This window comes from Eulemur rufifrons, chromosome 18 (assembly GCF_041146395.1).
Source record: "Eulemur rufifrons isolate Redbay chromosome 18, OSU_ERuf_1, whole genome shotgun sequence".
Lineage (NCBI taxonomy): Eukaryota > Metazoa > Chordata > Mammalia > Primates > Lemuridae > Eulemur > Eulemur rufifrons.
The window spans coordinates 15959630-15985337 of NC_091000.1; positions in this window are offsets into that span (position 1 = coordinate 15959630).

Here is a 25708-nt window from a genome sequence, read left to right on the forward strand (position 1 = left end):
TACATCGTGCACTTACAAAGCCTACATTCAGACCATGTAAAGCCATCACAGCAGACTGAATGGCATATTTTTAATCCGATTAGCTGACAATAAATCACAAACCCATGTGAATCTTTTTATTCACAACTTCTAGATCTCAAATATAAAAACTGTATGGTCCCAGCACATGAAATTGTACTAATAGAATTCATTAAATTATTTCAGCTAGCATTTCTTTCAAAAGGACTAACAATAAATTAAATTGGGTTCACCTCTTTTCTATCCTGTGTTTAGCTTCCAGATCTGCTCAGCTTTCTGTATCTAAAACTCTTACTAGATACTACCCCATTTTGGTTAGATTCTTCCATTCCAGAGGACTGTATTAATTTACAATATAAGATGCTGCCACTATCTGAGGGACACAAATAAGAGCAAACGTATAGCTGGTCCCTTTAAACCAGCAGGACATAAATAGGCCACACTTCTAGGGTGACAGAACAAGTAAAGGATATCAAAGATGACAAAGGGAAAGATAAAGTTAGCTAATAAGTGGTATTCACTCATTAGCAAACAGCATTTATAAATCGTTCAAAATATTCCTATTGCTAAATAAGTTATGGGGTACGTTTTTGTTCTAAAACCAGTCTAAGACAAAGTGATGAAGTCCATATAAAAGAGTTGCACCAAATCACCATGATTCACCACACATCTTTAGAAGCCTGAGAATGAGAAAGATAACAAGAATTAATTCCTGATTTACATATTCTGCTAATAAAATGGCAAGGTCTTATGGAACAAACACAACAGCTGCAAATCATGTAATTATGTATCTGTATGCAAATTCGCAGGCATCTCATAAATGCTGGAACACTATTTGCAATGCTAATTGAGTGGCTTTTATTGCGGCTGCATAATTTCTACATGTGATTTGGGTTCCAGATGTCATTGTAGCTTGTGAAACCTTTATTGTCAGGTTAGCTGAGGTAGCACACATTAACACCACTCATAAAACCTCTGTTTGTAATTAAACTACTTGCAGTGACTCAGTGATTTTTCATCATCTTCTCGTCCAACTCTGTTCCTCACATAGCATGCAGCTTGCATTGCGACTGGAAGCTTGGGCCAAGGAGATTTCTCTGCATCTACCTTCCCACACAAGCGGCTGATCTGTTTAATCTCATCCACATAATCCAAGTTCAAGTGTCTAATGAGCATGGGAAACAGATAACAGACTGAGGGCAATATGAAATTGTTGGCAAATGCTATAAGGTTTTATTTTAGGTTTTATAGCAGTAAAAGTAGAATTATTTCCTTTTGCTATTATCTAATATGGTATGTTAACAGCCTGAAGAATTATTCTTTCTTTTATAATAATACAAAATGTTTTGAGATCATACAGTAGGGAGTTGGTACCATAGTTTCAATTCACAAGCAAGAAAAAAGTGACATTAAGAAAAAATATGTATTGGTTGGCCACTCAATATAAGGAAGCATTAACACATGGGCCCTCAAATAGCTCACAAATACTTTGGAAGGCAAGATGTAAAAAGGATTTACAATCACATACGAAAATATGAGACCTGGTTGTTCACCTGGAACTAAAACAGATAAATGAAATCAGAGATAATCCTCATAACTATTTTAAGCTAATAATATGTCTTTTCCCTTGCCACAACTTCCATCAGAATACCACTAATGCTGTAAGAAAAATGAGTTGGTATTTTCACTGCTCTTTTCTAGTTCTTCTAAGAGGAATCAGAAAAATTATAAAAGTAACCCCTGATATTTGAAAGGTTGAGTTTCCTCAACATACAACATAAACTTCTTTGAGCAAGAAAACTACCTTCTATTACAAGGTGCTGAGTGGGAACCTTCCTGGTCCCTGGAGATGCAGCTATGACCCTAAATAAAATGAAAGCACTAATGAGCCCCCTCCTCTAAAGATGAGTTCTTAATACCCCTGGAACCTCCAGGCAGGGCTTACTAAGAGGCAGCAGAACTGTCACTACTTCCATTAACCAACAGCCCACAAGAGCCTCCCCAGTCTGCAGGTGGCCAAAGGGGTAAGTGTATGCAGCATCCTTGAGGGGAGAGCAGTATTCTAATTCTCAGCAGGGGAGGAAGGGCTCCAGACTGACAGAGTGTGCAGCAATGGGACTCTGGGCTATCATTACTTAACTGGAGACTTGCCGAGCTGGTGGCCCAGGACCGAGTTGGAAGGGGGAGCTCCTAGGAGAGCTTGACCTCTGCACCCTGAGGGTGGAAGCATCTGTGAACGTGAAGATGATTGTTAATTTCTCAGTTAGAGGACAAGCCAACAGGATTTGAAGTACACACACGTTACAACCTATAGGAAAAAAAAAGAAAGAAAGGATGGGGTCATTTCCCATCGCAGTCCCCCGTGGCCCTGGGAGAACCTAGAAAAGATATTAATAATCAGCAGCTCCCACAGCTCCCCATGGATCCCAAGGATAGTTAGGAAAAGTTACTCCGGTGCTGTCAGGTAAAAACCTCCAACCCCAGGGACAGGACATGGGGACAGGAACCACTGATAGTGCCAAAGGAAAACTAGTCTACCCTCCCCTTAGTGAGAGAGGGGGCCACACTGAAGTTGAACATTGGTCTGAGAAAAATGTGAGTACCACCCATGTAGACGTCTCAGCATGAACCAAGGCCATCGACATCAGGCGGAGCCAGACCAAACCAGTCAGGCCAACCAAAGGCACAAGATTTGGACTTTCTCAGGTGTCCTGGGCATGCACGCAGCTCTCTACATGTGCACAGCCTTCTAGATCCTCGGGAATATGACAGAGCTCTCCGAAGGTCCCTACAGACATCTTGTTCCCCAGATGCTCCTTAGAATTCTGATCAGGCTCTTGGTGTGCACGTGGCATCACAGCCTTGAGCCTCTGTGACGTTCAGCAGTTTTGCTGATTGTCTTCAACAAACTCTTGGGGATGGGTCTTTTCCCACAGAGGGAACTCTGAGTCAGGCCAAATAATGACAACACCCTGCAAACGGAGGAGATTTCAGGGTGCTGCAAGACAGGTCCAAAAGTGACAGTGCTCTGGGAATGAGCCTTTCAAGGTTGCTCCAAGCCCAGTGAACCCCCTCCAGTGGCTGCAAGGCTGCTGGCTTTGGTTACGAGGCCACAAAACATCCTGTTCTCAGCATGCTCCTATTGTTTTTTCTTTCTTGAGTAAATACTCCTCATATTGTTGCAAGTCTAAGTTTGCTTTCCAGATCTCTGTAAAAGTTGATTTTCACTGTGTTTGCCACTGTCTTTATTGGAGCAGATTTGTGGAGTCCCTTTGTCCACTGCTTCCAAAGCTCTGGTGGTCTATTCTTGATGTCCTCAGTGCACTATTCCAAAAGATAATATACTTCCATTTCTAATTTAGGTATGACAATTCTGAAATTATTAGTTATTTCTGTAGATCTCTCAGTTAGTGACACTATAATTTTGCACATTGAACTTCTTCCAAATAGAATCTTCTGAGGGATGAAAAATGAAGTTTTTTCATAGAAATATGACATGTAACTATAAATAGTTCTTTATCAATTGAGAGGAATCTAAATGTATAATTACTAATAAATACTGGTTGAAAGCTTAACAAAGACTATTGTCACATACTAAATAAAAGACAGAGAACTCATCATGATTGTATAACTGAGAACCCGTACATTAAAGTAGAATTTGCTGTCCACTTGAGACATTCTCCTTCATTCTCTGGTGGTTTTCCCCCTAACCTTTGCTGCCTACTGCACAGCAAGTTCCTGAAATGTCAGCCGGGATTTTTAAGATGTTTATATAAACCACATGGAAGTGTGCACTTCCTTCTTTCCCTTCAATATATTCTCCAATATCCACTTTCCAGGAGGTTTTACTACAGCTTAGCTCTAAGCTGGTGAAGATGAAAGATCCAATACTTAAAGAAAAAAGAAAATAAGTAATAGGGATATTGGTGGGTTATGAAAATTGAATCACTTCTCAATTTGAAATAGATAGACGATAGTCTGGGAACCTGCCACTTGATATGTGCCTTGAGATCAGCCTTACCTTCTCTGGTTTTTAGCATCTTACAGAGTGACAGACAATTTCTTAATATAAGGATATAAGAAAGTAATTCTGGGTGAAGACAAAGTAATATTGATCTGTGTATACTGTCTCTGTCACAGACATAGCATGATTTGTGAGAGGGTGTCACTGTGGTTTTCCATGATGTTGAGCTGAAAAGATTAAATTGTCTCCATAGCATATTAAATGAACCTTTAATAACTCCATATGGGTCTCTCATCTATAATTTTATTTAAAATTTACTTGGGTCTATATATATGTATATACATATATTAATGTATATATATCCTCTTTATTAAATAAAATCCAACTTGGTTTCAACAACCTTGAAGTATTTATAACCCTCTAAACCTTAAATACCAACATTTCCCAAATATGGTCCTATATAATAACTAAGGATAAGGGTAACTAAGTCTTATTTACTTATTTAGGGTCACTTATTTAGGTCCTGAGCTAAATCCTCAAGGATCATCTTTAGCTACAAGAACCATTAGGGAAAAGGTCACAGAAGCTCTTTGACAAGAGGCACAGAGAATTATCGGATAATCCAAGTTTCATATTCCAATCTCATTTCTACTCAGTTTTCATATGATTGTTTTTGTAACCATCATCTCCCTTTTCCCAGTCTCTTCCAAGTGATGCCTCCTTGGCATGGCAGCCAATTGATTGCTCGCTGATTGCTGTAAGCCTGACTCTTAGGGTGCCTGTGGGCTCCATTGCCAGTGGTTCTCATCTAGGAGCGGCACCATTTACCTCTCCAGAGTTTTCCATACACTGTTCCTGTACTAATTTTCTTATAGCAGTTTTTAATCTATCACATATCTGCTCAGAAACCTTCAGCAACTGTCCGAGTTCTACTGCACCAACCCAGACCCTGTGTGGCTTTTACGGACTTCAGCCACATCATTGGACACCAGTAACCTAACTGATTGCCCACTTCTCCATAACTCTCATTGCCCAAAGCAGGCAAACTGAGGTACCCTCACATTCTCTCTACTGACCTTCATGCTGTTGTTTATGTATTCCCCTTTTAAACCAGTTTCCTCCTTATTACTCTATAAATACTATTTTTAATGTCATTGCTATTGGTGTTATTGGTTTAGAGTTTTATCTATCAATGATAACTATGGTGACCACATAATTTGTTGTTTTAAGCAGGATACTTTTGAAAGGGAATAGGGTGCTATTAATGATACACCTGGACAAAAAGCATAAATTGGACATTCTAGGGCAACTGAGACTGTCCCAGCCAAACCAGGTCTCACAGTCAGCTTATAAGACAATTTTTTGTATAGAATCCTAAGAATAATATTGAACTTCTACAAATCAGAAAATTATCGACCAAATTAAAACTCTACTTCAGACTCGGATTTAGTTACCAAGGAAAGAAAAAAAGTAACTATAATTTTAACACCTTAGAGAAATACAAACTTGATTTTAAAATACCTGTTACCGCACCAGAGATGTCTCCTGTTTGACTCATCATAATAAACACTGTCTTTAAAGAGGTAAAGGAAATGTATCAGCAATTTCTGTGTTAATTTGGACACGGTTGGGAATTGCGTGTTTTTATTATTTTTTTGTAAACTAGATTAAGAAACTGTTGATGGGAAAGTTGTGCCATTTTTACTCTCATCTCAGAAAATCTGGTTGCCCATAGAAGTTCTTCAAAGTTCACTACATAACCAGACATAAATTAACCAAATATTAATATAAATTTACAGAGACTTAGAGGTTAATGCAATTAATCAAAACTAATCCAATCTATTTGGTCTGTTTAAATTTATAAAACAATGACAGAAATCTCTCCATAATTAGTCTTAAGACATTAGGCATTATTACTCAAGGCAATAAAAACTAAAACGATTTGTTAAAAATTACACAGAAGATGCCTACGTAGCTCTCTCCTCCCAAGTCACCTCCCTACCTCAGGCCCAGAGAATGCAGGAAGGAGGAGGAATGGCTTCATGGGAGGTGCCCCCTAGTGACAAGGGCACACTAGGGAGCTGCGTGCTGCCCAGCAGGTGGGTGACACCCAGAGAAGAGGACTTCATCTCTCTATGAGAACAGCCAGAGGCAACCCTACTCAGGGAGGAGAGACTGCCTCAGTAGTGGTGCTGATGGTCCCTCTAACAAAAAAATGGCAACATCAACAGTAACAGTGTTTAACATTTGCTACACACTTACTATATATCAGGCAATATTAAACCTCTGGGGCTTCTTTTCAGCAAACCTAATCGTCACCTGGAATCCCGAGTCATCGCTGCCATACCTGGAGACCACCTTGATCAGCAGCTGTGTTAATAGGCCAACGAGCCCCTGGGAACTGGGCAGAACACCTGTTCCACTGCTAGTTAAGCAGGGTACATGATCTCATGTCCTCGGGCCAATTAGTCCTTACTCAGTAGGGATGCATTTTATAGAAATTATGACTCTGATTTACAAAAAAAAAAAAGCCTGGTTTGAGATGTTTTATACACAGCCTGGGAGTTCCTTTCACTGTTACTCAGATCCTATGTGGTGTCTTCATTTCTGTGAAGTGCATGGCTCTCCCTGGCTTTCACGTTCCAACAGAAAACCAATTTTCCCTGTTGTGGGAGAAATGACCAGGTGGGAAACACTATTAATTTTGCATGAAAGAATGGAAGTTTTTTAAAAATAAAAAAAAAAAAGTTCAGCTTTTAAAAATCAGAGCTTTTTATTCCTCTGGCACACCACATCAGGCATCCCCAGAGAGGAGGCATTTACTTGGAGCCTCTTCATGCAGATTATTTTCACTGAATGCAGCAGAGCAGAAACACCATCCCACCATCCGTTCTCGTTGCCAATGTGCGTTGGCTTCTTCACAAAGGAGTCGAGCTGAGTCATATGCCTCAAAGAGCATGTGCCCCTCTCTTCTCACAAGACAGCCATTCTCTTTGTTCCAAGGTAGGTGTACTGCAATGACACTATATCCTATTAAATTCACCCAGCAGCTACCTTCTCAACTCGGTGTGTTACCTTCAAGTTCATAAATCTTAACTGTGGTCCTATCTCTATCTTAGGGGTGGAAGCAATTCCAAACAGAAAAGGGAACTGAAATGGCCATTACTTCAGGAGCCCACCTCCAAGCCCTTTTCTAAATTCACACTCATCTCCAAAAGAGCAAAAGCCACAGCAATCATTATTAGCATTTGTTTTGCATAATTACCTTGGGAAACAGGAGATTCCCAAGGCTGGTCTCAGGAACTGATTTGCCTGTGGATTCTCGAGCTTGGGGAGAGCAGGCAGGAAGAATGGAGGCACACAGCAGGGTTCTCCAGGCCCTGAGTTTGCACACTATTAGCTGACAGCCACAGACTCTCCCAGTAATACTCTAGGGATGTGGCAGCCCAAAGGGCAGGAGAGGAGACCAGTTAAGGGGTGCCCGGGGCCATCCAGGCAGGGTGAAGGGAGCCCACAGTAAAGCAGCAGCCTGGAGTCTGCACCTGCTTCCCGAATGCACCACTGGGCTGTAAAATCAGTTTCTTCCAGGACTCACTTACCAGAAGACAGGACACTGCTGTGACTGCCCTCCGGAGGGGTGTTGGGGGCAATCCAGGCACAGCACCAGCCTGGGCTCAGTGAGATGCAGGGACCAAGGCAGGAGGTGTATACTTCCAGAGTCCCCTGACCCCCCCAGTACCGGCACCTTCTGGCCTCTTCCCAGCACAAAGGGGATAATCTGCAAGGGCCTTAGGCCACTAGGCCACAAGGGACAATAGAAGCTGTATTAGCAAACCACATTTTCACTGATGTGAAGATGTTGAGGTCAGTGTCCACCACCAACAATCTCTTCCAAGACGTAGAGTTTGGTGACCCTGGTATATCAGGGCTCCCTGACTTGGCCCCCACTGTGGATGCTGCTCCTCCTGAGGGCCTCTGCCCCTGAGCACGCTCAGCAATGAGAGCCACAGGCTGATTACCAGAATAGGAGACTTTCTTGATTTCTTCCATAGGCTGCACAGCTGAGGTTTCAGCTGAGACCGGGAAGATGGGAAACAACCAGGCACAAGAAGTGTGTGTTGTGCAGGGGGTGTGGTGGGATGGAGCATTTCCTACAGGGGAAAAAGTTTGGCTCACACAGGAAAATAGTGTTTCTGAGGAGCAGAAAAAGGGAGAGGTATCATAAGATGACGGTGGGGAATTAGGCAGGGACCATATCATTGCAGCTGAAGGAGTCCTGGAGAGAAGTCTGTTTTATACTCTAGGTGTAAAATATAATAATGATAACAATTAAGGACTTTAAACAGAGGAGAGACATGATTAGGATGTTTGCCGAATGAATGAATGGATTCACTTCCGTCCAGTAAGACAGCTTCAGATAGGGTCTGTACCCCTGGCTCCCACGTCTCCTCCACTCCCTTTTCTCGTATGTTACTATCCTCTCATCACCCTTGGGCATTCTGAAACCCAGCCCCTCTCTCCTTTACAACTCACTCTTTCCACGACCAACCCTTGCTGGGAGAGGAGAGCCATGTGCCAATGTAGAGCTACCGCTTGAAATATGTAAAGACTCACAGAATTGCTTGCTGACTTTTGCATGTGATAAAAAAGCTATTTTGCAGTTTGCTCACCTGCACTGCTCGTTCGCCTCCCTCTCCACGGGAACGCTTATCTATTGGAATGGAAACTCCAAGGGAACAGGACACACATGTTCTTTAGTTCTGTGTGCAAATATGTTACCCGGCTCTGCAAACCCGGCAGCAGTGCCAAATCTGCCCTCCGTGCCGCTGACGAGGGTGCTTACAGCCTCCGGAGATGTCGTAACACCTCCCTGAGGGAAAGAGCAACACACCCTATAGCTGTTTTTATTGGTAAATGAAATTGAAGAGTGCTAGTGGCTTTTACAGTACGAAATTTCCCTCAAAAAGCATTGGAGAAGACCAAAAGCAAGGGACTTTAGCCCACATATCTGGAGAAAAATACCTTTCCTCTCCAGCAGGGGAAAGGTTTTGATTTACTCAACATTTATGGTTTAAAGTAATTTATTTATCCCAAGTTTGTTTCACAAGATTGGCATGGAAATCTCATCTGCTGTTAGCCTTTCCACATTTTTAAAGCATCAGAGGTCTGACCTTGTCTTTCCATAGCTCAAGAGAAAGCTCTGTGGCTTCTATCTAAAGCAGTTCTTCGTGCGGCTTGTACTTGGTATAAGTTAAATCGCTAATGGGCTATTCGGGGGGCTGTATAACGTTTTGCATTTGTTTTTCTTCTCTTTATCCTTTTTTTCCCTCTATTTCCTCTAGGTGATTCATCAAGCATATTTCTTGATCCAGCTGTGAGAGATTAAGAAATGTTATTTGCATTCATGAGAAGACTTTTCAGGCAAGGAACAATCTGCCTGTTGAATACATTCATGTAAATAGAGCAAATGTTTTAAAGCTGAGCAAAAAAAAAAAAAAAAAGCAAGAGGCACATGGGACGGGAAAAAACTACCTCTCAGCATGAACCACACACAACTTTGATCATAACTTCAAATGAGACTAGATCTCACCAGGTGTGACAGGCTCTGGATCCAGGACATCTGCAACTCTGATTAGAGCTCAGGCTACACCAAGGCCCCTCTCTCCTCACATCCCCTGCTCCAGCTGAGGAAGACCCTACTTCTTAAGCATCTAAGCAGGGAGACCACAGGGTGTGAGGAAGTAGGAAGAGCACTGGCCTAGAGTGAGAAGACCTGGGTTCCACTTTCAGTGGGGCCAATGACAGATAGAATTATTATTAATAAGATTAATACTCAAAGCACAGGCCGGCGGGGCGCGGTGGCTCACGCCTGTAATCCTAGCACTCTGGGAGGCCGAGGCGGGTGGATCGCTCGAGGTCAGGAGTTCGAGACCAGCCTGAGCAAGAGCGAGACCCCGTCTCTACTAAAAATAGAAAGAAATTATATGGCCAACTAAAAAAAAATATATAGAGAAAAAATGAGCTGGGCATGGTGGTGCATGTCTGTAGTCCCAGCCACTCGGGAGGCTGAGGCAGTAGGATCGCTTAAGCCCAGGAGTTTGAGGTTGCTGTGAGCTAGGCTGACGCCACGGCACTCACTCTAGCCTGGGCAACAAAGTGAGACTCTGTCTCAAAAAAAAAAAAAAAAAATACTCAAAGCACAGTTTCAACAATAATGAATCTCACATTCATTAGTGCTACATACATGTCCAGAACTATACTAGTGTTAAAAGAAAAGCTTTAAACAAACTAAATTTAACCAAGTTTATTTGAGCAAAATGAATTGGGCAGCACTTTAAACTAAAAGGGGTTCAGAGATCTCTACTGGGGAGGGGGCAGTGAGCGTCTATAGACAGAGCACAGAAGTAAAGTGCAGACATAGTAGTTTGACTGGCTACAGCTGGGCATTTGCCTTATGTGGGCATGGTCTGGTAGGTAAGTTGGCTGCCTATGTTGCTGAAGCTTGGCTGCTTGTGATTGGCTGAGACCTGGCTGTCTATTATAAAAAGATATAGAGCAAGTTCTCTCGAATAACATTGTTTCATCCACGTCATTTTGTTATAATGTTAATGAAAAAAGAAATCACTTTCCAGCCAGGGCCGCCCTCCATGTGGAGTTTACACGTTCTCCCCATGCCTGTGTGGGTTTTCTCCATGGACTCTGGCTTCCCCCCACATCCCAGAGCTGTGCCTACTAGGTGCACTGGCATGTCTACACGGTCCCCGCTTGAGTAAGCATGGGTGTGTGTGAGCCCTGTGATGGGACAGCTCCTGGCCACAACTGGTGCCCACCTGGCTTCCCCAGCTGCAGGGATGGGCTCTTGCCACCTGCCACCCTGGACTAAAATAAGCAGACCTGGAAAATGAATGAATGAATGAATGAATAAAAATTATTGTAAAATTAAAATTCATAAAGTTTATGATACTTATCCAAATGCACAACAATGAAGAATGAGGTCCAAAAGCACTCAGCAAAGCGGCCATATTTGTGATTGCTTATGTCTGAACTGTGTGTGGTAGGAGGTGCTCCTTACAATTTTCACTTTGCAAACATTTATTTCTTTATTTAACCCACCACCACTGCTACTGCTGTCAGTCACTGATTCACTAAAAATCGAATAAATAACTATCTTACTTGTTTTTATTAATCTCTCGTAAATGTATGCAGAGCTCACATTTACTTCAATGTTTAGTATTAGAAGTGTTTTCATCTTTATTTAGAAGTCTGATGATGTTTCTATGACCAAAAATATGCCGTAGAAACTTAACTCTTGTTTATATCAATTAGCCTATGGTAAGCAAAATTGGATTCGTTACACATTATTCTGCTTAAAGCCACAGTTTCCTGGAACCTATCCACAATGTTGAGTGAGCACTGACTTAACTCCCAAGTTGGGTTTGGCTAGTTCATGCACTAAGTTAGGTTGCAGTTTGTTATATATTAATATAATAGAAACTCGAAGTACCAAGACAGCCTCAAGCCAACCTGAATTTAACACTAGGTATTTTAAAAACATGATCTAGATCTTTCCAGTAGCCCTGTTATCTTTTCACTAAATGAGAAATCTGAGGCTTAAAAGGGGTAAGTGATTTGCCTGCAGTCATTTTGCTAACTATGGACCTTAGTTATTTGCTGTTGTTTGGTTTTAATCTGAAAAATGAAGCATTGGACTAGGTGAGCACTACGCTTCTCTCTAACTCTACCAGTATTTGATTCAACAAGTCCTCTCAGCCTTGCCAGATGTGCCGTCTCTCTGTAATTTGAGTTTTAACAAACCAGTTCTACTGCCCCATTCTCATTCGCTTGCACTCCGACAAGAGAAAGAGAAAGGAAAACAGAGCAGTCGCAATAGAAGGGAAGCGACTTCAAACTACAACTTCCGGCAGTATTAATACAACCCAGTACGCAGGAGCCTTCAGCGAGGGATCTTCTTGGTGTGCGACTTCCGCCAGCTCGCTCGCTCTTGACTTTCGCTAGTTCTTACTTTATTAATTTTCTGAAGATATGAGTCTCGGTGACCTTTCGAGTAGCTCTAAGCCCTAATATTTGATATCTAAGACAACTAAAATGCCAAGTTATGAAGTACCAAAATAGAGAAAATTAGGCTCAAACCAGAAGAAAAAAAAAAATTAATTTCCTCTGTCTTTCTTCTAGTTCCTCCCTCCTTGCTTTGCTTTCCCAGGGACTCTATAAATCACACACGGCCACTTTTTGTTCTCAAAACCTCACATTAAGGAAAATTATAGAAAGGAATATGCAATTTGACAACTTTTTCTGATCGAGAAGAATTTCTGAGTGGTCTTTGAAATCTACTTGAAAGCCGCTATAGAGGAGAAATTACAAACGCAAGGATGAGAGAGGGAGGGCCCAGTGCAGGGCTAAACCTTCAGGGGACTGCGGAGCAGCCCCATGTCCCTTCCATGTGCGGCTTGGAAGAAAACAGCCGCTCACAAAGGAAAGAAAAATAACATTAATATATAAATAATGGATTATTTATATATTAATTAAATAGGTAGGAAGATATGCAGAAAACTATATAAAATATTACCATAGGTAAATATTAGAGATTTTTTTTTACTTTTTTTATTATTATCATTTCAGCATATTGTGGGGGTACAAAAGTTTAGGTTACGTATATTGCCCTTGCCCCCCCACGCCCCCGAGTCAGAGCTTCCAACGTGTGCATCCCCTAGACGGTAGGCAATGCACTCATCGTGTATGTATACACCCATCCCCCCCCACATCTGCCCGACACCTGATCGATGTTATTCCTAAATGTGCTCTTAGATGATGAGCAGTGAAACCAATTTGATGGTGAGTACATGTGGTGCTTAACTAGTAGAATGGGTTCCAACTCTATCCAGGAAAATACAAGAGGTGCTATATCACCATTGTTTCTTATAGCTATTTTGTTTGTTTTGTTTTTTATGGAAGTACTTAAACATAAAACAGAACTAAGCTGTGACAAAAATCCCACAAAATGCTAGGGAAAAGAAAAGGCTTATTTTCTTGAAATTAAGAGTAACTCATACCTCAGAGATTAAAGGTTAATTTTCAATTTGCTGAAAATTTACCTGACAATTAAAGAACTTCATGTTCTGCAGCTTTGAGTTTAGACCTGTGATTGAATTTTCATTTGCCAGGGTTCAGCATTGAGGTGGGCTGGCATCAAATTCAGGTGACCTGGACTTTCTCCCACTACTCCATCCCTCTAGAGGCCTGTCCCTTCCACATCTCTTTTCTGTCATAATGAAAGTAATCTCCTTAAATACCTAGAAACTGGGCTGGGCATGGTGGCTTATGCCTGTAATACCAGCACTTTGTTTGGGAGGAAGGCAGTCAGGAGGACCACTTGAGTCCAGGGTTTCAAGGTTGCAGTGATCTATGATCTCGCTCTTGCACTCCAGTCTGGGGGACAGAGGGCGACTCTGTCTCTAAAAAACAAACAAACAAAAAAACCTCTGTTTATACTGTGAAAATACAGCTGAAAGATGCAAATAATTCAAGACTCGCATATATGTCTTAAATGGAAACTAATTTTTAGGCATCCTGAAAGGTTTTGAATTTGTTCTCTGGTATTTTAATAAACCATTACAATGCCAATAAAGAAATGCTACAAGAATAAGAATAACACAACTTGTTTACCATTTTTTTCCTCCATCTCTGTTCCCTGGCTCTGTCTTTGTCTCTCTGCCTCTCTTTATACATATAGATGACATTATAGAGAGAGACAACATTAACATATATATACAAGATGGCTGTCCAGAAAGTATTCAGCCATGGATACAATGGGTACATGAGTACAAAGGCTGGATACTTTCCGGACCGCTCTCAGGTATAAAACCTTTGCAGTTAAGCTCCATTACATCACAACATACATGCTTTTGGCCTTTTCCTTTTAGCTTATATTTCCTAAGAATAAGGATATTCTTTTACATAATCTCAGTATAATTTTCAACTTCAGTAAATTGATAGAGTGGTTTTAGATATTGCTTTTATCTAATCTTCTATCCACTTTACTGTTTTTTAAATTGATCCAGTAATGTACCTAATAGCATTTTTTCTCCTTCCATAAGAGGATTCAGTCTAGGATCAGAAATCGTATTTACTTATCATGTCTCTTTAGTTTCCTTTTTAGTTTGGAAAAAAGTCTGTATAGCCCTTGTCTTCAATGACATTAACATTTTTTACAAAAATACAGTCCCCAGCTATTTATAAATAGAATATTGTTCACCTGGGGGTTGTCTGATGTTGACGCATAATTAGAGGCAGGCGATGCATTCTTAGCTAGAATTCAACAGAGGTATATTTTCTTCCTCTCAGAGTATCACAGCTGGGGGAACATAATGTCCATCTGCCCACATTAGTAATGTTAATTTTGATCACCTGGGCAAGGTGTTGCCTGGTTTCTCCATTAGGGTTACTGTTTCCTTTGCTACTAATATGCAGTCTGTGGGTAGACAGACACTTAGGAGCATGAAAATACATTGTTTTCAGCAAAAAGTCCCATCTAGATTCATTATCAAGGATTCTAGCCTGATGCAGTATTTATTAAGATGGTTAAAAATGGAGACTTTTTATCTAACTTTATTACTCCTTCCACATTTACCAGTTGTCAAACAGCATTCCATTCATTCCATCTCTATCTCTACCTCTCTCCTCTCCTTTCCTCCTAATTTCCAGAATGGTTGCTATTTCAAAGGATTATATTCTTTAATTCTTAAATCAATTCTTTTATTTGAGCACAGGCTGACTTGTGTGTGAAGGTTTTCTACATTTAAGTGACCAGAGAATAATAGCACTATTTTTCCAGAATCAGTCCAAATTCACTTTAGCTCTGGATCTCATCTTCGGTCTTATAATCCAAGTGGAAGTTAACCCTAAGTAGTACTTTTGCTTCCATTAGATATGAAAAGAAAGTATATTTTATTGAAAATTATTGTTATAATTATTTGGGGATATGAGAAAAGTCATGAGATTAAGTGGAAAGAAGAAGTAATTTCATAGATCACATATCTGAATTCAAAAATCTGTGTTTCTGCATGTAATGAAGAATTTACCTTTCACTTTGGAAGTAAAATCAAAATTCTATAAAATGAGTTTGAATTTGTACTCCTGATTAATACTTTCAATAGTTATTGAATTGAATCCCCTCTGTTCAATCATTAAAGTAATGATCCCCCTTCACACATAATTTTTAAATCATTTTAATTAGTCTTTGGGGAAAATCTTCCATAAAAGTGGGTAAGGGCCTCCCATATGTGAATAAAGTACTTTCTAGTTGAAAGGGGAGTCAAGGCTACCCATTTGAGATCCTTCTAATACAAGTACTCTAACATCGCAGCTGTCAACCAACCTGAGCCAAGTAATCTACATTTTGGACACATAAACATTATATTCAGTTTAAAGTATATTTTAAGGAGTTCTATTTTAAAAATTATATATGTATTTTATATTTTATGTATATATATATATATATATAAAGAAATCTGTTGTCTGTATAGGTTTGCATTATCTTCAAGTCACCAAATTAAGAAATGGCAAAAGTTAAAGAAAACTTTATTGGTGATAATTTGTACTTTTCTCTCTAATTCCGGGGAAAAGACCCTTCATCATTTTTGGTTTAGTACATGAAAAATGGCTTTGACCCTTATAAATTTCAGTGATATGGACCATCTGCTCCACATGATAAAATAAAGGTGGTGATTTACTGGTGTGCCTTTTCATATGAATAAAACACAACTCAGATTTGCATGAAAGAGCAAAACCAAATTAAATAGACATTGAGATGAATATAAACACAAACTTTTCAACATCTTAATAGAGAAGATGTAGGTTTTAACTGATGATAGCTCAAATCAGATTCAGGTCAGATTGATGAGAGTTTTTATTATTTATAGGAAAATAAAACCAAAAAAGTAAAAATTTGAATGAGATGCTCCAAAAGAATAAAGTGTTTGTCAATCTGTGCCACAATCACTAAGTTAAAATTGAATGTCAATAATCAAATAAAAGTCTTATTTAAGAAGCACCAAACAATCTGGAAAGATACAGTGGAACAGCTAATGAAAATGTTAGGTGCAGCTCTCAAAAAAAAAAAAAAAGTAAAAGAATCTCATTTGAAGACAGAGATTGCGTTGTACTTTTTTGGAGACCTAAGGAAACTATAAGATTATTTCTGTAACTTTGACTTTGACATTTATTTATATGGTCATATACCCCAAATACCTGCAACATTTTACTATAATCAAATCATGAGAAATACACATTTTTGGAGATAAGTTAACTACACATCTAACTTTTGGAATTCAGCAAGTTAAGTGAAATAAACTCAGTGTTTTTGTTCTATTTCCCCCCATTTACCTTAAATGCTACCAAAGAAACAATAAAGTGACTTCAGGGACAGAGAAGTGAATTATTAGCCTAGTGTTGACCTCATAGTGGTAGGCTCTGGAGCTTCTAATAAAACATCACTTTTGGTGGAAGTTCAGACATTCCAGATTTAATGTGCTTTCTTTTGTATAAAAAGATGACAATTGATACATCAACAGATCATGTTTTTGAGTTGCTTTCCAGATAGACTTACACATAACATCTTCCTTCTGGTGGTTTCCATGAAAAAAAATTATTTACTTTTGGGAGGTGGCTATGGTTAACATAGCAAATTTATTGGGTGTCTTGAAGATCAATATTCTCAGAGTTTTTTTGTTTTGTTTTTTTTTTTAGCTAAAACTCAAAGAATAATACCAAACTCACAGATTTTGTCTGGATTAAATCAGATTTGTTAATTTGCCAATCAGAACTTGGCACGCCAGCTGCAAAAGAATGCAGAGGACTCTCTAGCCCACGGGCCAAGCAGCATAGGTACCACAGAGTCCAGAAAGTGACCTAGAACCCATATGCACGCTAAGACTCAACCCATGCAGCTCCTAATTGTCAGTCGAAGTGGTTTCATGGTGACATCTGAGCCACAGGGAGGTCCCAGTCTGGGTACTATAAAACAAGACTGAGACCATAACCAAGCCCCTTTTTTGCCCTTCCTTCTGCTCTCCCTTTGCTGCCACAGTGAGTCCGGTCGTCATCCGTGGTACATGTATCTCGCTCTGTAAACCTGAATGCTGCTCTTGCTCTATAATCCTATCGTTCTCTCCTCAATAAGCCTCATTTTCATGCTTGCCTAACTTTGGTGCATCTGGTCATTCTTTGGCCATGAGTGCATCAAGAACCGACATTTCAGACCGAAACCTGACAGATCGGCTTGTTTAAAGAAAATACTTGCAAAGAGGAGAGCCTAGTTCCATGACTTTGGAGTTCACCCTCAGGTTTCCTGGTGGCCAGCAGCTGCGTGTGTGCTGGGTTGTGGGTCACTGAGATATGAAACAAATGGACTATGCCTCAAACAACCTCAAGTGGAGGGGAAGTTCCAGCCGGGCCAGAGGTGACAAGGGTGGTGCGGCTGGGTTTCAAACAACTTGTGTCAGGTCTGCAGATGATGCCAGGGTGGCAACCACAGTAAATAATGTATGACGGCCAAAAACAAAATCAATACCTCTTGACAGGAGAATAAATTCATAAATGATGGTATCCTCAAACAGCAGAATATAAAACAACTAACTACTGTCTCTCACAACAACACAGATGACTCACAGGCTTTAGGTTTCAAGAAAGAAGCCAGGTTCTACAGAATACGCACTCTATGATTCCATTTACAAGGTGTTCCAAGTCTGGCAAAACTAACTGATGACTTGAATTCAGAACAGTAATTACCGTGGAGGGCGCGCTATTGACTAGGAAGGGGTGCTGTAGATGTTCTGTATGTTGGTCTAGGTAGTGATTACTTATTTTGTACATAAGTAAAAATCTATCTAGTTGCCATTTTATGAACTTTTCTGTATTTATATTATACCTCAATAAGTAAATAACCAGAACTGAGTTTCAATTAACACAATAAGAGGTTTCTAAACTTAAATGTCTACATTGTTATGTAATCTGACCAAAATCAATTAAGTGCAAGGATATTCAGCCTAGTATAGTTCGTGGCAGTTATTTACAGGTAAAATTCCATATTCATATCGCCTACCATTTGATATTCCTTCATAGACAGGTCAGTAAGTACAATATAGCATAGTGCCTAAAGCACAACTTTGGTCCCTAGCTGCCCTATTTGTGTAACCCTAATAAGTTACCCAGCTTCCACTTACAAGCAAGATAAAAATGTCACCTACCTTCCTGGATCATTGAACAAATTAAAGAGGATACTGTGTGATGGGCAGAGGGTAAGAACTAAATAAGTTTTATATTTTGTCATTATAATAATTATTATTTCTCTTCCACAAATCTCTAGTAAACGTGAATATGTTTTGATAGATAATTTGTGCAACCACAGCAACATCATTTTCAGCATATAAGCAATTTTAGTCACTCTGAGATCATTTTAAGTCCTGGAAACCAAATAGAAATTTAGAAAAAAAAAAAAGTGGGCTAACATTGAACGGATGAGGAAGAATCGGAGTAAAGGTATTTGCCACATAGCTTTGAAAGAAGGGGAAGAAATGCTGATGCACAATGTTCCCATTTCTTAACACAGCTCTCCAGTGTGTGGGCAGGAGGGCGTGGAGTCGAACAGTGGGACTAAAGCAATACAAACGCTATCTGTTAGAGAAGAGGGCTGAAAAATAGCTGCTCAGCTGGTTCCAAGATGGTACTGCACAAGTACAGAGGAGTCACCACCTCAGAGTTGTGAAATCACTATGGCAATGAACATTTGAATATCTGACTAAGGAGGAAAAATTGGCTCATGGTGCATAATGTCTGTGTCAAAGCTAAATTAATTACAGTCATATTTTTGAAACTGCAGAAGGAGATTCTGAATATTTTCTAGTGATTATTGGATAGTAAATGAAAATCAATCATACTGTGCCCACTAATTTAAGATGTGTGAAATGTTTTTATAGTCTAATCACTATGCTGTTTTATTGGTTTTCATGCACAGAAAAAATTCTTCATAGCTTCACTCAAGACCCTAGGCTCTCAACCCTATTTTGTGCTCATAACGTGTTAAGTTTCTCTACTGGGAATTCTCCGACTGTATGATTATGTTAGAACGTTGATCCTCAAGAAATGGGACATGATACTTTAGCAAAACATCATCTTGAGCCAAGACCTGCAACCCTAAGATTTCTGAGAACACTTAAGAGTCTACAGATTGTTTTAAATTCCTGGTTATTTGTGTTGAAATAATGGACCTTATTCTCTTTTCTTTATGGATCAGTAAAACTTAATTTTTTCCTAGGCTAACCTGGTTTTCAATGGCCAAAATCCCTAGCAAGCATATTTGTCAGCCTTAGGAGACAGAAACATTTTAAAGAGATGCTTTCTTCATTGTTTAAGGTGGAATTGTATAAGTCATGATGATGAATATGATCTTTTACCAATGGGCGGGTGAAAACGGCTGATTATGTTTCCCTCTCAAATTTCCACTCTTTGTGCCCAGAATTCTGGCCCCTTCATATTCTATTTTTAGCTATTAGGATCATATCCAGTTGGAACTGACCTCTGTGGCAAATATGGACAAATTAAAGGGTAAAAGATCTGGGAGACATTTGACATACCCCTTATGGGCCCTGAAATAATAAAAAGAAACAAAGAAACCTAAGAGAGCAGCTTCCCGGGAAGGAGGGTGAGGCGTGTTTGACGTTGCCCAGGATGGCACGGCTGCAATGAATACGCCGCTGTTCTGGACCAGGGAGTGTGGGATTGAGGCCCCAGCTGTGATAATAGGAGCACAGTGACCCGTGACAGCAACTTGACTGAATTGCAGGTCTGGAATCTAATCATTATGTTAAAAAGAGGTGTTGAGCCCACGAAAGGAAGGCAAGTCTGGAAAAAGAGACATGGCAATATGTTAAAGCCAAAGTGCAACCTAAAAGCCACAAATACATGTCTTCCCACCTGCTATTTGTTTCTGCCAGGGCTGTCATCCAGGGAGCCGGAGACCAGAGCGCGGAGCAATAACGCGGTGGGGTGTGAAAGCCCGTCCGCGGCTGAAAGGCCTCGTTCCTGCAACGGTTTTTCCCGACCCCGTGGGTGGAGCTCCGTGAACTTCAACACAGGCCTGAGAAAGACACTGGGTCAGCAAGCTAACAGCATGCAGATTTCCACTCTTTTCTATTAATATTTTAAACAAGAAAAATGATTAAGCAGTATGCCTTAAGCGTTGAGCAATATAGTGCATTGAAAACCATGCCCTGCTAAAAATAAAAATGTATTCTTCCAGGAAGTAGGGCCTATGTCTACTAAACATACTTAGTAAAATCTCTTCTATGTCAGTGTCCCCAGAAGGTCCCTAGGACTCAGCAGGAACAGTGGTTGCCCCTGGAAATGAGATGGGGAGAAGCTAGCAGGAGAGTGTCACTGTGCACCTTTTTGTACCGTGCGGTTATTTTCCCTGTGTGTAGTATCGTGTATAATTATAATCCCTTACATTTACATAATACTTTGCAGCTTCAAGAATCTTTTCATATCAATTCTCCCATTTGAGACTGAGGTGCAGTTGCTTTATTAGTTCTATGTTACAGAGGGGGAAATTAAAATCAAAGAGCTTTAGAGATTTACTAAGAGTAAATATTGGAAACCAGACTAAAGTGCCAGCTTCTAACACTCAGCCAATCCTCCTTCCACTACACCACATTACTTTCAAGGAGGAGGAAGAGGGGAAGTGAGAAAAGAAAATCAGTTTAGTTCCTGCCAAGGAATGCAGTCAAAATCATCAGTTTTGGAGTGTGTTATCAGTAAACCAGCCAAGGTGATACCTCAGGAGTTGTCCAATTCAAAATCTAATTCAAGGGATTTGAATTATTCAATAATAAAAGACTTCTTCCCTTTGCATTTAATTCACCAAACATAAATAACAATATAACTTGTAATTATCTCAGAGCAACTAGGAACAAATTTCTTTCCTATCATTCATAGGGCATAGGGCTAAATCACATTTCTGAAGTGAAACCTAATCTAAAAACTTTCCAATGCAATGTCATATACTTAGGTAATTTAAAAAAATATTTAGAAAGTGAAATCCCCAAGCATCATTTATTAACAGATTCTTATATTGTCTTCAGTCATTGCCATGACGAAGAATGCAACACTAAGCCAGTATGGACATATATCAAAGAACTAAAAGTAGACCTACCATTTGATCCAGCAATCCCACTACTGGGTATCTACCCAAAGGAAAAACAGACATTCTATTAACACAAAAAAAGACATCTGCACTTGAATGTTTATGGCAGCACAATTCATAATTGCAAAGATGTGGAAACAACCCAAGTGCCCATCAATACATGAGTGGATTAATAAAATGTGGTATATGTATAACATGGAGTATTACTCAGTCATAAAAAATGGTGAACTAATACCTCTTATATTCTTCTGGATGGAGCTGGAGCCCATTCTTCAAAGTGAAGTATCACAAGAGTGGAAAAACAAACACCACATGTACTACCATCAAATTGGTACTAAGCAATCAACACTCATATTCACATATGGAAAGTAACATTCACAGGGTGTCGGGCAGGTGGCAGAGAGGGGGGTGGAGGGGATGGGTAAATCCACACCTAACAGGTGCTGTGTACACTGTCTGAAGGATGGGCATGCTTGTCAGGTGACGCAAAGGCAATTTATGTAACCAAAGTGTTTGTTACCCTCATAATATTCCAAAATTTAAAAATAAATAAATTAATTAAAAATAAATATAAAAAAACTAAAAAAAAACCCTAGTACAAATATACAATTAGATAGAAAGAATAAGTTCTAACATTTGATAGCAGTGTAGGGTGACTATAGTTAACAACAGCGTATTGTAAATTTCAGAATAGCTAGAAGAGAGGACTTGAAATGTTCCCAACACATAGAAATGATAAATACTTGAGGTGATGGACACCCAAAATTGACCTGAATTGACCACTGCACAATCTATGCAGGTAGCAAAATATTTATATACAAATATTATGTATCAATAAAAAAAATTAAAAAACGGAAAAGAAAGAAAGATAACTGCAGGCTACAGGCTTGGGTTTGCCTGGCAAAGACAGACAACCATGTTCCTAAGCATGGATGGGGACCCCATGAGCAACCCTGAAGACAGTAACACATGAATTCACTGGTCCTTATGGGTCCCGTGACCTGGTAATCCTCACATTAGCTGGACTTCAGTTTCCTTCCATTTCTTCCCCCATCCTTAAAAGTAATGCATGTGGCTTATCAACACCGATGGTTTGAACCCTACCAGCAAGGCCCAAGTTCTGGTTTCAGCCTTGTGTTGGTGGCTGTACTACAGATGTGAGAGTGAGTGAAGGGTTAAAAGGCCTTGTGGCATCTCATCTTGCTGAGGGGTGCGCTGGGGAGAGTGGGTGTGGAGGGGCAGAGCAGATCTACCTGCGCAATGGAAAGCACACTGAGGATGCGAAGCCAGGGTGGAAATGGCTCGGGACTACTGTGCACACCTGAACTTGATTTCAGACAATTACCTTCCACCCCTTGCCAGCTTCTCCTGGATAGTCAGCTCAGCATTTCTCTCCTGCTAGCAGAACTTAAGACCAAGAGACTAGTTGCACTGGGTAATTCGTTAAGGTGGGACTCTGTGTCTTGTTGGGCGTTTCATTTCCAGCAGTCCACAGAGGACCTTGCACGTAGCAGAAATACAACAAGTGCTTCTTGAATAAGTGACCTGGGCTGAAATTAGCATTTGGGGTAAGAATATATCTTGAAAGAACAGAAAATATACACTTGACATATTGTAGGTGGTTGAGATTATTAAATGGAAAAATTATGAGATTTTACAATTGAATGGGTATCATACATACTTCCTAAATAATATCTGATTTTGCCTTTACCACAGAGAAATCATGTAACCAAAAATAATCTCCTTCAAAATGTCTTCCCAGACATGACAACAAATCATTTGACTTCATTGTCTTACTCTTTTCCCCAAGATGCCTGACCTTTCCACTAAACACTGTCCAGTGCCCAGAATTTCTCTGAAATTCACTGAATATTATTTTCAAGTACTGTAATTTTTAAAAGGCATACCTAGGCTTCTTTTAATCACTCTTCCTGTAACAATTAACGTTCATAAGAAGTTTAAGGGGGGATGGGAAACATTTACTTACAACATACCAAAGGGTTTTTAAATAAGAATGGGAATATAGTAAGATAACATAATAAAATAGTAAATATCCAAAGGCATGCTTGCTTCTGTATACCAAACATTGGAGGAGCCTATTTGAACATAAGAGCTACCATTGACATTCTAGCACCTACCAGGGGCACCTTCTTCTGCAGATCACCTGTCCAGCACGCCTGCCACCACACAGAAACCAATCACATCTTGGACCCCCGGTTACAGGTTGCACAATTGACGCTCATTTTGCACTGGACAACAGGGGAGCAACCTTACAAGAAACCAATGGGCCTTGCTTCCTGAGAATCTCTGTCAGAGCATGGAACATAGGATAAATCATAGCCAACTTTTTCTCAAAAGTTTGCTGATGTGAGAACCATGACCTTTTCAAAAGCAAAGTGATGGATGGAACAGAGCAAGCAATATGTAGATTTTTTAAAACAAGGCTGGCAAAAAAAAAAAAAAAAAAAAAAACCCAGTGATGTATCTACCAAAGTAAGCTAGAATACCCTGCTGGTACCCTCAGTCAGGAAACAAAAGGAAAAGGTTATATCTGTCTGAAACAAAAGAATTTGTTAAGCAAGAAAATAAAATAAAGTTAAAACCAAGCTCACTGTAAGAAATGCTAAGTGGGCCTGTGCTAACCGCCACGTCAGAAGTTCTCGGTGTTCCCGAATAGGTGGGTGGCCAGGTGTTTGTAAGGCGCAGCCTGCCTTCTCCAGCTGGGGCCTTGGGACAAGCCGGGGAGTGGAGACCCAGCCACGCGCTTTCAAGTCTGTGTTGAAGCAGGGGTGCAAATCCCTTCAGACAACTCTCCACGGTGTGAATTTATGGGGCCCCATGCAGACTGTGACTTGTATAATCGTCACTTAGTTGATTTTATGCACACATTGCAGATTTCATTACATGCTGGCCCTTAAAGAGCGTTGTAATTCAGAACAAAGAATCCAAATTCTTCAGTCACCACCTGACTCCAAATGCACAGCCTTGTCCAGAGGGGAGTCTGAAAGCAGGAACCGAGTTTATTTCTCCGTAGAAAATAAATGCTCACCAAGGTGTGTCTGCTCTAGTTTTTTTAAAAAAAAAAATTGGAAGTAGCCAGTTAATGTGTTGGTTGGTTACTTGTTTGTTTTTTCAACTTCCCCAGAGGATCCAATCACAGCTTTCTGTGACATTCCGATCATATTGGCCAAGAGAAGTATAGGACATTTCAAATGGACCCTAGACAGAAACTGAAGACGGGGACAGGGCGGGTGGGCCAGGCACAGCTCTGCTGAGGCATCAGCTCTTCCTTTGATATGAGAGTCGAAGTATTTCTACTCAAAACCTGCCTGTCTTGCTGTTAAGGTGAAACAAGAGGCTACCTGGTGAAAGAAATCTCGTTTCTCCTGATAAACCTAGACTCCCACCATATCGTGAAGTTCCCCAACTTTGACTCTCAGAACAGACCCCCGACTCTTTTACTTTGTGTGGACGTGAACCTTTATACCCCTGGGCTCTGTTCTACCTGTTCCTACGCCTAGTCACGTGCTTGCCTGGATTCTCTACTAGGCAAGGGCGCTCTCCGAGCCTGTGGCTCACTTGTCCTCAGACTGGATTTGTCCCTCTCCCCTCCCTGGCTCTGTTCTGCACCTCTGGATGTGGCCCCTGCAAGCTGTGTTTCCAGGGGACGGGGGCTGCTGGCTGGGGACACAAGTGATGAAAGCAGGAGACGGAGAGCACAAGGAAGGAAGAACAAGGCGATCACTCCCCCCTCTTGACCTCAGGCCCATCCCCGTGGTTAGCTGAGGAGACACTTGAACTCTGGATCTCCTCCTCCGTTGCCCAGGAATCTTCTCAAGCAACATGTAAACAGTCGGTACATTTGCATTTGTTTCAGTAAGCCTTTGAAGATTCAGCCCTAAGGATTTGACATCAGGAAAAACAAACGTAGCAACATGAAATTCCAAGTCACTGAGAACATTGTGATCAGGAAAGGGAGGGAACAGGAATCCAGCCCCAGCAACAGCTCGCCTTTCTGAGAGCTCCCAGACTCTCCCACGGTGCTCCTCAGCATGCCCAGGGTATTCCAGAAGGAACAAATCTCCGAGAGGCAGGTCTAGGGATGTGCTTTTTAACAAGCCCCAGATGATGCTCTGAACACAAAAATATGAGAATGACTTCACATCTCACTAGAGCCAAAAACAGTAGACAAATAAGCAAGGATGGGATTTTCTTTTGTTCCCACTTTCTGTGTGCCCAGTTCCACATAACATCATACAGTCCTGGAAACAGAAAAAGAGGAAAGAAAGGTACCTACATCGTGGTACAAGTGTTAAATATGTACAGGTCATCTTTTCACTCACTTTGATGGGAGAAAGGACAGGAAGTAAAAGAAATATGATATGATGTCCCCAAACGAAGGATATTACACTTAGAATATTCATATACTCAGGTTTCAAATTGCATTCATATTTAGTTAGTACTTAGAGATCATTGGGGGAAAAACTCTTTCTTCCTTTCCTAGTACT